We start from the raw sequence: 10,596 nt of genomic DNA, 5'->3' as shown, positions 1-10,596 counted from the left end.
TTAAAAGAATAACCGAAATCGGTTTGTTTGACCGTCTTCTGATAAAAACTATCAATTGGAGAAGATTTGAGGTCGATTTAGAAAACTTTTTACGATTTTTTGCCCTTTTCAGTAACGGTATAAAATTTTTAACACACTTTACCCTATATTTCCGGATCCGGATGAGATTCAGGAATTACGTATGGGACCACAGGACCTTTTATTTGAACCTAAGTTTGTGAAAATCGTCCGCGCCATCTATGAGAAAAGTTAGAATGTTTTCATTTTTTTTGCACATTTTACCCCATAACTCCGGAACCGGAAGTCGGATTCAAATAATATTCAGGAATTTTGTATGGGACCACAAGACCTTTCATCTGAATCTATCGGTTGTGAAAATCGGTTCAGCCATCTTCGAAAAAAGTTAGTGCAAAAAAACGTTACATACACACATACGCACATACACACACAGACATTTTGCGTACTCGACGAACTGAGTCGAATGGTATATAACACTCGGCTCTCCGAGCCTCGGTTCAAAAGTCGGTTTTCACAGTGATTGCATTTCCCTATTCTAGTAGTAAGAGCTTTGAACACTGAAAGATAAAGCGATGTTTGGGAGCAAAGTGAAACACGATTTTTAATACTGTTGTTTTGCATTTTTATTACTGTTGTATGCAATTGTTTCTAAGCATCAGGTCTCCGTCACGTGCCCCACTGTCCCTCTGTAAAAGCGGCTCTGGTGTACAGCACGCTTTTTCATGGAATTCTGTCCAGTTTCGATTCTAGCACGGTTCCCTTTTATACAACATAATCGTTCGAATATGACAAATTAGAAAGATGACAGTATTTTTGAATACAAAACAATTTCATAATTATTTTGATTTAAACTGCTTACAGCAAAAATTGTTGGAAAAATATAACATCGAATCAGTTTGTCGAGATCAGCATAAGTCTACGGTTTTTGTTGGTTGAATTTCTACCTTTAAGTTTACTTTTCAGTTTTATAACATGATTATTGTTTGGTTCTAGTAACAGCAATTCGTTTCTGGCCTTGGCCTGGAGATAATTACTTGTCGTTTTGCTGCATTTAATGAAATTCTCCATTTTTTCAGGTAATATAGTTGAAATTCGAATACTCAAATAAGATGAACATAAATGAGACTAAAATTACACATAATTCAACAATACCGGCTCAAGAATTATAGAGTTATATGTACATTAAAACAGTTTATTAAGGTGTTAATTGTTAATTATTGATTTTTTTAAATATCCCCCCCATTAGATTCCGTACGGTATCTTTCGATACACCTTTCTAGTTTGGAAGAGTTTCCGATTAACTAGAGCCCAGTACTTCTCTATTGGGCGAAGTTCTGTACTGGTTTGGTCGATTGACTGTGTTTGGCACGTATTTGAAAAGTTAGTCTTTCTTGTACACATTTTTATTTTTAGTAACGGTGTTCTTTCTGATTGCGGTATAAAAAGTCAGCCCTTATTTCTTCCAGCACGTATGTAAAACTTCTTAGTCCAGATTTAGGTAGCAAAATTTTGCTTGTCATCTCGACTGAGCACCTTATTTACTTTGGACGCTTTCAGATCTGGCCTCTGCTTCGCTTTTATACGTACGCAAGTTATTACACTCTTTGTTGCACTTCCAACCTTCCAATCCACAGTCAAGCGCTAGTCAAATGATTTGCAAACACTTCCACTTCATTCCACATAATTTTATTGAACGTCTCTAGAATGTAAACATGTACTAATAATTCAAAATCCACAGTAAAAGAAAAGTAGACAGTCCCACGACAAAAGGGCCTAACTGCAAATGACAGTTTCTCTTTGTTTACTTTTTCTTTCACGATTTACCGCACTGATGTTATATTTGTCGCGTTGCTCTTCGCAAAACTTTCAAGGTAAAACAATAAGCTTTCGATTTGTATTGGAAACTTTTGAGAAATTGCAGCAATGGCTCCGTAATAATCAAAAGAGAAAGCAAACAAAGAGAGGCTTTCATTTGCAGATAGGCCCTTTTGTCGTGGGACTATCGAAGTGTCCGAAATTTAATGTGGATAGGCTAAACTAGGCTACAATATTCTTGTAGTAGACTAATTCGAAAAAGTCTTGCTAGAGACGGTTTTTTTGAGAGCCTAAAAAACTCTGATTTGGTGGTAGTTTTCAAAAAGACTGATTAGCTCGAAATATAATTCGTTCGATAGGTAGTCTGATGCAATAAATATTAGATTTAAAAAAAATTGCCTCTAAAAGGTTGATTACATATTGGACTTTAAAGAGGCTTGTACGTGTTTCGGGTAGCTTTGAAAAAGACTGTTAAAGTAAATGCTACTCTAGGTAGATAATTGGCTATTGTTTGTAACAATGTAATTGAGAGATGATTTTTTTGAATATTCAGAAGAATATGTGTGTAGTGTGGAAGTGAAATAAACTGCTACGTCGTCGAAAAAAAACAGAACGAAACGTTTCTGTCCATTTTGTATTGCAAGCAGCTGGCTGAAATCCCCATTCGATTCAATTTGTTTATAATATTCTTTATTCCATTATCGATCTTTTTTTTTTCACATTGATCGAACAAAATATCTTCAAATTCAAAATATTTTGTAAGCCTTTTTTTAATTCAATAGTGATATGTATTTGCATAAGACTATGCGAAGAAGAAAATACAACTAAACCGTTGTTTTGACGACATTCCGAATGTTTACATTGTGTTAATATATATTTGTCACGTCCTGCTTGTGTACCAAAATAAACCCATTCATTAAGTTCAAACTGGACGGAAGAATTTTTTTTGCGAGACAGGCTACCTTCACTCTCACATTTCGACAAAACATTTTGTCGACGATTTTAAGTTTTGTTTTTGTTATCCAGCGGAACAATTAATCATCTAAAAACCGTAGCATCTGACTAATGAGTGTTGCGCAGGTTGGCGCGCAACATACTGTGCCTTCCTTTATCTACGACTGGCAAGTGTTTTTTATGGCCTCCAACGCATTGTTTAGCGACAAATTTTGCCGCCACATGAATGGAACTTTCTGTCTTACGTATCGATATTCTCAATATTGGATATGGTTGGTAGTTGGGGTTTTGCAAAGTTTTACCTAAGTGAAGACCTAATATTTTTTGAAGGTGAAGCTTTGACGGGTTCAAAAGATTGATTTCCCGAGTTAAAATTAGTGAACAATATCTGGCAATCGTTACATTTCTGAGAGAACATGAGATGGTTTTTTGATGTATTCCTCATTGTAAAAAAATCGCTTACAGGGAAATATCTCGTTATTCCCTTATTCCAGTTCTTCAGATCGCCTACCAAACTATGAACTATTTCGAAGATTCAGACAGCTACTGTGTTCAGACGAAAAGTTGGGTCCACGCTTGGAGATTGTATATCGGGTTCGGGTAATCCTGGTAGCCGGCTGCCCAGATCAACCAATATAACCAATTAATAATTTCAATGAATAATTAAAATAATAAATCGGAAATTATAAATAATCAAGACGCGTGTGAAATCTGTTAAGCTTTATTTGATGATTTAAAATGATTTTATAACAACTGTTTAGAATATGTCAATGCAATGAATCAACTATTTTGTCTAGATCCTATTCACTCGTTTATTTTGTATCACGTAATTTCATTTATAAAAAATAGGGAAGTTTTCATTCTTTACGCGATAGTATTGCAAATTTTTCTTCAGCTTCCTCAAATAAGAGCTGTGAATCAAGACTTCCTGGGATCACTTCAATATAGGATTTTGTTAAAACGTTTACTCGGGAAGTCAGTGAGTTTAGTGGTGCGTCCAAGCATCTTGAAACCGGAACATACTGAGTCGCCCGCGAATAATAGCAATACTGAAATTTTTACTAACAAATATCCTTCTCCCGTGACACTTGTAGAGTGCGGAGTAGTATATACGGCCTCAAGTAACAACAAGTGTTGGACCTACCCATTCCTTAGACGATCTACGTTCGGGTCTGGGCGGCGCCGGTACTGATCATTGAGTTCTGAGATTACCAGAAAATTTACATTGAAGGATGATTTACCAGTCCCAGGTCGGATCATCTAGAAACTCTCTGTACAATTTCAGCTAATCCCGATCAGTAACGGAGTAGCAACCAGGGGTGGTCGCTCAAGCTCAACAAGAAGCATTAATCTGATCAACTGTAAATATGAGTCATTTTTTATGCTTAAATATGTTGGTCTCCGAAGACGTCAATTTGATTTTTTCCAGGTGTGTATGTCACGGCTAAAACCTGAAAATTTCGAATAAAACACACATACTTTTGTAGTAAACATGAAACATCTGTGACATAACGTTCTGCCTAGTACCCCCCCCCCTCCTAGTTGTAAGTTAGGCTGTGAACCCTTTCGCGGTATAACCATGCTCGAGAGCATGGTTATTTTTGACAGATGGATGGTTATTTTCCGACACTGAAAAAAATCTTGCAATGAAAATTCTAATAATAATTCTTTAGTCCAGTGGAAAATAAACCCAAATAACTTTCCGTCCGTCAAATTTTGAAATGGGCCGAAGTTTTAGTTAAATTTAACTACTCGGCACAAAATAACCACTCAAGTGTCAGATTTCAACCAAAGATTAAAATTAACCGAGAAATGGTTCACAGCCTTAGTGGTTATTTGTATCTCGGATAAATAAAACTTCCTGACCCTGTATTCTAGTCATGTTCTAATATGAGTACATTTAATTGCGAATTTAAAACCAACAAAATGCTGATAGACTGTTGCTGGGATACTGTTATTTCCTTCAGCTATTCAGTTATTATTTCACTTCCTTTTACTTGATTCTAACAGCGTAATGATTTGTATCGTCAAACGAACGTTTTTTTGTTACTGAATATCGGTTTTTCTTCTTGTTTCTTGTGAGATCTATCAAAAATTTGGGGGCAATCAGTTCATTCTTTGCATTATCGTCCATTGATTCGCCGTCGCTATGGTTTCGGAATCATTATTATGGGATATTTTTAGTTTTCATTTTGTCTTTTTTTTTTTCTTTTCGCGATATTCAGCTAATCAGAGACCTTGTGAAAACAGATAAAATGATAAAGATGAGACGTGATAGAGTGTCATTTAAGCAAGCAGAAGTCTTTTAGTAACATAACTTTTACCTTCTACCAGAGGAGTCGAGCTCAGGCATCTGATCAATGCCAATCACCCGACTCTCTGGTATGTCAGATAGTAGTGATAAAGGTCTTTTACCAAATACTATCCGAAGCTTCAGTAACCATCTCATTTGCGAATACTATTAGTTAGAGTGAGATTCGCCTTCTCTGTTCACAAGATTGACTTCAAGAGTTTGATGAAATTAGGTACATTCGCTTACAATTCAATTGCACACATTTGAACTATTTTTTCTGCTGTATTGCTTCTTAGAGCCGAATCAAATATATTATATACGATTCAATCACTATTCGTTGATTGAAAGTCGAGTGACCGACAAAACGACATGGCGACTCTGCTAGTGAGATGACTGTTGATACAATAGCCCTATGTCTTATTTTTTACCATAGTGAAAAGATCACTGATAATATTGACAAGTGGCTCATCGGTTTTCGTATGTAATCATTGATTTACCAGACCACATTTGGTCCCAGCCAAAGATCACACGAGAAGAAGTCGGCCTTATCCAACCCTTACACAACATACGAACACCAATCTGAATAGTGGGGAAAAATTCATGCACTCATTCTTTCCCATAAAAAAATCGCTCTGTGTAGCGACTTGCCTTTTAGATCATAAATAGCAGTAAAAATATGTATCTGTTCAGGTCAATCCGGCTTATTTCAGTACTGATGGGCATAATGGTAGTTTACTTGTATTCTGTCTGTCTATCAACAGCAAATTAAAACATTTTTCAACTAGACAATGTCTCCAAACGCGATGACTGTAATACGCGGTGTTACACAGAATAATAAAAAAATAATATTCTCTACCTTCTCTCACTGATTCTCAAAACTTACTCCATTCATCATTCGATCAGAGTTCGCGTTATGGAATGAATCGTATATTTTTGAGGGTTAATGAACTACAGCTAAACATTCAGGCATCAAAACCGAATGGGCATATTCAATCAAAATCGCCTTGCTACAAATTACCTGATTTGAAACTAGTTAAATCCAGTTTTTCTATCGTAAGAAATTGAATACAAGAAGGATCGTAGATTCTAGTAGTGATTAAAGCACTTATTCACATGCCAGCACCCTTATTCGAGATCAGTTGAATAATTAATTCAATGTATTATTTTTGCTAAGTTGCGATTTATTTACATACTGTCGGGTGATATGGATTTTCATACGTGATTTTTCCGGCGACCATGTTATATTACTTCTAAGGAAATAGTGAGCCCCTTTACCAAAACCTTGTACTCAATATAGCCAATTGGTCAAAGAGGATTGTTCATGAATTAATTTTTACTTTACTGTTTTTCTCCCAAGAATAATTTATGGATCGTAAACTGACGAAAAATAAGAAAAAAACATTGTTTTATGTAAATTTGGAAATTTGGTAGCAAAGTTGTTCGAATTCCGTATATTCCATAGCTTACGTGGTGAAACGCTGGTATAAAATATTCACGCTTAGACCATAGTAGGTAGGTGCGACATTTCACCCTACCGGTAGAGACATATGCGTATAAAAAGATGGGTGGGTAATGTCACTGACATAACCGGAGGAATACGAATACGGAATAAAACTGACATGCACATAGATAAATGTTCGTATTAGTTGATTAACTGTGTAAATGTCGCAACTTCTACTGCTCAGAATTGTAACGGTGAATCTATACTAAATTATAAAAAGTACAACAAACAATGTTATAGTTTTTAGTACATTTGGGAATATTTAAATGGTTCTAAAAAGAACAGACTTGTGAAATTGATCAGATGCCTACAACTCTTGATTACTTTTTGGCTTAATTTATTTAGGAACTTATACTGGATTCCAGAACTAAATTCGGAACTTTGGTTTAAAATACAGTAGTCAAATTCAGGATAGGAATCCAGATCAGCAATTTAGTTCAAAAATTTAGCTCTAGAATTCTGGAACTAAACTTATTTTCAGAACTCAGGTTCCGAGTTTAATTATAGAACTGATTTCTGAAGTTCGATTCTAAGCCTGAATACAGTTCCAAAATCTATTTTCAGAATCCAAGTTGCGAATTCTGATCCCAAATTTGGGAAAAGAATTCTGAAACTGAATACTGAAGGAAATAAGTTCTCATAAACTCCTTTAATTTCTTGTTCAGAAGTCAGGTTCGGAGTTGAGGTTTAAAATATTGTTCCAGAAACCAGATCTAAAATTCATATCTTGAATTTTGTACCCGAATTCTGAAGTTGAATTCCTAAAACAGAATGAATTCCGTTCAGTTGAACGTCGGGACTGATATGTGCCTGACTACATCAAAATCGTCAAATTTTTGAGTTACTTATGGTTATCTCACACTGTTGAAAATTGAATTACAAATTCCTGATCATATTGCCGATATTATATTGTTGGGTTAAGTACAATAAGAGATATTTACAATTAAGTTCTACCCATTCTTGTACGGGGTAAATTTTGAAAAGACACCCCATACTAAAGTAAGACGTATTCACGACAAAAAGTATAAATCAATTTATGTTATATTATTATCCAATCATTTGCGCTTTGGACGACTAGCTTAGCTAAATTTCGAGTTTTGAAAATTTGGCAATAGCTTTAATTAAAAAGTAGAAAAGTTTTCTTATAGTTGCTATCTCTATTTGACGCATGACAGTTCCTCAAACATATTCTTCAAAGCAAGTTTTTGCAGTTGGTTTTAGAACTGGAATAATAAAATTAACGTAATCATTTGGGTATTCTGTCAGTATCTAACAAGAAAACTGTTTGGAGAAGGTCTGAAAATAAATTTATGAAATAGGGTTACCACCTGGGATGTATCGCTTGCCCGGTAGTATTTTTAGAGAGAAAAATTCGGCTATTTAAGAGAGTTGCTTTATTCAACCTTTCGCAAATATCATAAAATTGTTGTGGTGTAAATCCTGATGTTAGAAACGTACTTTAGTATTCATTACACCATATTAACTCATGGATCAATAAGTCCCGAGACTAACAATGGAAACAGTTAGTTAAGTTATAAAAGCCCAATTCGTTCAATTTCGCCATTGTTTTCATCGACTTGTGGCAGGGTGCATTGCAGAAATCGCGGCACCCACTTGGAAAAAACCTTTTTCATGTTCAATTTTTCATGAAGGATAGTAAATACACTTCCATATGATATCTGTGTCATCTCAGCAATCTCACGGAGCTTCACTTTACGATCTTTCATTACAATTTTTGTCACTTCACTCACATTTTCCGGTGTAACGGCTTCCACAGGTCTACCCGAGCGTTTCGCGTCATTTGTGTCGGTACGACCACGTTTAAACTCGGTCCACGTTTGATGGACAAGAGTCCGGATAACATTTTTCAATCCTTTTTTCGCTTGCACTGTATTTTTACCCATTAAAAACAATGTTTTATCAAAACACGAAACTCGGTTTTTTTCCCTTTTTTAAACAAACTACAAAACGACTTTACTCCAACCTCGATAACTCAGCTGTTTCTGGTCGGATCGACTTAAAATTTTGACCCGTTTCAAGCAAAGGTTAGCACTCTAGAAAGACGTGGTTACTGGTTTACTACGAGCGCCATCTCTGCTTTAGTCTCGGGACTTATTGATCCATGTGTTATTCGCCCTTTGTTAGGTGTGTACGTTTTTTACTAGGGACTTCTGGGATTTCTGGGAGATCTACGATGCGTGGGAGATGCGCATGATTTGTCTGAGTGGTCTAATTATGGTCTTGGCAACAATTTTTCATCCGATGGGTAATCTGATTTCCCGAGACATTTCTCAACTAATTAATAGCATTCTGAGTAACCCATTTTTTATGTAACTATCCACAACACAACTGAACGAACTTCTGGGCTGCTTCTAAAATACATTGTTTAGATTCTATGCAGCGAGTCAAATGTTCCGCCTGTACTTTTAAGCAGCAAGAAAGTGAATGTTTTAAGTAATTGTGGAGCTTTTGGTTACTTGGGTTACCTCTCGAATTATGAGTTCTGATTTTTCATCAGATCGGTAGATTTACATAATTTGTTACTCATTGTAACGTTGACCGATAATTCCCATTTATTCGAGAAAAAAGAGTACCCCAAATGTAAACCAAATATGTTGTACTTCAGTTTGATAAAAGAAACTCTAAAACAATCAAATTTATTTCAACAGGTTTTGGAAAACCATAATATTTTAATTAGAATTAAACACACACATTTTTTTGATTTTCTGTTTCCAAGTTTTTTTAATGAATCATCATACAAGATTTACTAGATGGTAAAACATTCTTGCATATGCACTGTAAATCATCGTCTTCTTATTAGAAGCGAATAGCTGAAGTAAATTTTAAAATACTAAGTAACCTAATAGTTTCAATATTGGAATCCCGTTGTGGTTGTCATATTTGTCACTCGGGACATAACTACTGGGGTAATGACAAATTAAATCAGTTTTTATGTTTTGTCATGTATCTTATTTTGACGAACGATAGGAACAAAAACAATAACACCGCACCCACGATAGGAGTGTCGGATTATTGTCGACTTATCGAGTAAACGATTGATAATACATATAATCGATTGATATTGAACCGATTAGTTTAAAACAAATATTCAATCACTAAACTAATCGAATAATTTGAAACATCCAATTGAAATAATCGGATAATTAATCGAGTAATCGATTAATATCCCTGATAATCGATTAGTTTTAAAGGTCTACTGGATTATTGAATAATCGAAAAATCCGACATCCCTAACCCCAATCTTACCGAACAGACTTCTTCCAATCTTTTCTCTTTAGATACTGATAAACAAGCTGATACTGATAAACAAGCTCACGCTCTACGTCTCTCTCTATACTATTTTGAATTTTGCTTTCTCATTCTCACTTTTAACAGAAATCAGTACAGTTCAGAAGACTGTTCACTTGATGGAACTTATTTTAATTTGATGTCCTAAGCTTTTGAAAGTTCAGTGAACGATTCATTGAAAAATCTTCCAAATTAATCTAAAGCAAAATGGCATCACTGATTAATGTTTAAATTTACGAGCTCAACTCAACCCTGCACAAAATTCAATGATGAATGATGATCCAACGTTGCCAGGTATACCGATTTATCAGTATCATATTTGCAAATATAATATTTTATTTGAATTAAATATATATTTAAATGGCATTGTGGTAGTGGAACATATATTTTGCTTCATAAAATGTACACCGGTCACCAGTTTGGGGTTGTGTAGATTCAAGTACAGATCTCGCGTTTTTTAGATAACGGCCAACAAGCAGCCTATCATCATTCAATTTGAAGAGGAATTTCGATGAATTCGGTATCCGCTGAGAGTAAGTTAAGTTAAGAAGTTAACAGTAAACGATAGAGAAAATTTTCTCTTTCGTCTGATTCTAAAATATATTTTCTATTGGTTGTGGAAATCTAGTTTATTGGCCGTTATCACATAAACGAGTGAGATGAGGTACAGATAATTTTTTTTCAAATGGTCTGGCATCTCTGTGAT

The sequence above is a fragment of the Malaya genurostris genome, chromosome 2 (assembly GCF_030247185.1).
Source record: "Malaya genurostris strain Urasoe2022 chromosome 2, Malgen_1.1, whole genome shotgun sequence".
NCBI lineage: Eukaryota > Metazoa > Arthropoda > Insecta > Diptera > Culicidae > Malaya > Malaya genurostris.
This window is presented reverse-complemented; position numbering follows the sequence as displayed.